Source organism: Bos mutus, chromosome 6 (genome assembly GCF_027580195.1).
Source record: "Bos mutus isolate GX-2022 chromosome 6, NWIPB_WYAK_1.1, whole genome shotgun sequence".
Taxonomy (NCBI): Eukaryota; Metazoa; Chordata; class Mammalia; order Artiodactyla; family Bovidae; genus Bos; species Bos mutus.
Genome location: NC_091622.1, coordinates 114,651,435 through 114,654,079, shown reverse-complemented (window position 1 = coordinate 114,654,079; position 2,645 = coordinate 114,651,435).

Here is a 2,645-nt window from a genome sequence, read left to right as displayed (position 1 = left end):
TCTATCGAGAGCCTGGCCTCGATGCCGGTCACCTCAGTTCAGAGACCCATCCACCCAGTAACTTCCCCACCTGGAGCCCCACGGAACACTCGTCCTTAGCATGCTGACAGACGGGCCATGAAAACCGTATCTGCGTTCAGTAATTTGGAGAATTGAGAGATAAACCAAATTAAATTGTCAATTTTAATTGCCTGGCTTCTTGGAGCCTTGAATATGCTAACAAGCCTTTGACTTTCCAGGGGTCTGCTTCCCAGTGTGTGATCATGAGACTGTGACTATATCCGTGTGTGCACACGCGTGCACCCCGGCCGGAGGGAGTGGGCCTCGGAGTCTGACCCAGGGGCAGAATCAGGGAGGAGCAGAGAGCAGTGGGGAGGGTGTGAGGAGGAGCGTGATTGAGGGGAGGGGATCCCAGGGCTGGGGGACCTGAGATTTTGTCTTTAAATACGGAGGGGCGACTGAAGGCGACCAGGACTGCCTGATGGCTTGGGGGCACCTTAGTTTCGGGGCTGGTGTCTGGGAGACGGGAAGGGGAGGGCCCTGGGGTTCAGACCCCCCGGATGTTCTCAAGGCCAGGCGGCTGCCTGGGGCAGTGGGTGGCTGGTTCCCGCCTTGGGGTGCGGGTCCACCTCCAGCTGCCTGGAGCCTGAGGCTACTGGACTCGAGGAGTCTGGCTTGCTCCCTTGCTCTTGGCAAGTGGCTCAGGCAGTGGCTAATTGGATCTGCGAATTTGGTGTGGCTGTTTACAGAAAGCTTTTAGTCCCCAGGACAGGGTGGAAATTGGATTTCAGGCTCCTGGCTTAAAGATGCTCCCTGATTCCCAACGCCCGTCCTCCGGTGTGTCGGGGGCTCGGGCAGCTGCCTCCGTCCAGGGGAGATGATAAATTATGCATCCATTTAATACCAGCTCAGGCCAGATGGATGCCAGGGGCTTGAGCCGTCCAGCGTCTCTCATCTCTAAACAAATCCATTTTGCTTACACGAGCACAGGGCTCCAGGCTGGCGGTCATTCGAGAAGTTTCCTCAATGTGAGCCCTAGGCTTGGGTTGTGTGTCTGGGTCTGTGGGACCCCGGCGGGGGCAGCCCTCTGTGCCCTGGGCTACCTGGGGGAACCCGTGGGAGGAGTGATGGATCTTTTCTTCACAGAAGCATTTAACGGTTCCTGGGCAGTTAGTCTTGGCAGAGAGGCTTTAAATGTGCCGGCCGGAGTGCTGGGGGCCGTGTACACTCCTGTGTGACTCTCAGACCGTGCTTGTGTGTCCGGCCTGTTCCCGTCCATCTCAAGCTGAGAAGCCCCCTCCTTCAGGAAGCCCTCGACCAGTTTCCTCGCTTCTCTGACCTGTCACTGTTGGAGCCACTAACTGACCCAGACGCAGGCCGCCTGGGGTTGCCTTTCTCAAGAGCGAGTTTCCCGAGGCTTGCTGGAATCCTCTTCCCTGGTGGAGACCTCTCTATCTCTCTGGAAACCCTTCTTGAACCGAGAGAGGCAGAGAGAGGGGGTCTCCAGGGAGAACAGAGACTTCAGTAGATGGGAAAGAGAGGCAGGGCAGAGCTGCCCTCCGCTGTCTGCATGCAGGGCTGGGCCTGCACGTGCTCCCTGTTTCCACGAGAAGCTTCCCGAAAGCTGTGTTCTATGACTCTGGAAAAGGAGGAGACTGAGGCCCAGGAGGGTGGAGGCTTGACCAGGACGAGCTCTCTGCTCCGGGGCCTCCCAGATGACCCCTGCCCCCGGCTCTGTCTCCCCTGGGGGCGGACCTCGCCTCCCAGGAGCAAACGCCGAGTGGACAGTGATGCGGCTCCGGGCACAGAGTCACGGTGGGGACCGGACCCCAGGCCCGCAGGGACTTGGCCCTCGGACATGCTCAGAGGCAGCCATGTCCACACACGTGTTCACAGCACACGGGCATCGCGTGCCAGCTGGAATTATGCAGATGTGCGATGACGCTATTCACATCATTGGCTTTACTTGGTGAGCAGAGCTCCAAATAATCGAAGCCGGGGGCAAGTTGCTTTACCTCCCTGACTGCAGTCTTCTCCACAGACCAAGCTTCGGAGCATCTCCCCGTGAGCTGGCAGCAGCAACAAGCATCTGAGAAAGGATGTCAGAAGCCAGACAGGCCAGGAATGTGGAGGGCGGGCCTTTGTGTGTCCCCATCAAGGTGGCCATCTGCTAAGCACCTGCTGCCCGCCCAGGGCTTGGCCGGGAACCAGGAGCAGAGAGGGCGTCCCCGCAGCATCCAAGGGTCTCCTGATGCTACAGAGTTTGCAATCAGGGGTGTGGGGCAAGGGGGTGTCTGCTTAACCACCAGGCTCAGATTCAGCGTGAGGGAGAGAAATGCAGAAGGGCCAGGTCAGTGGGAACGGCCACCTCTTGGGGTGCCCGCAGGCCCTCTCCCAGCTGGCGTGTCAGCAAGACGGGCTCCATGGGGAAAGGGGCTTTAGGTTGCTCGCTGATTCCTTCGTCCCCGCCACACTGCCTCTGCTGAAAGCGGAGCCCAGCCCTCACCTGCAGGAGGTCCTGGTCCCCTCACTCCAGGGCAGCCAAGCAGAGGGATCAGGGTCAGCAACCCAACCGCGGAGAAGCGCCCAGGACAACCAATCCAGGAAAATGGGAATGTGGGTCAGTGAGAAGAGCTTACAGAAAT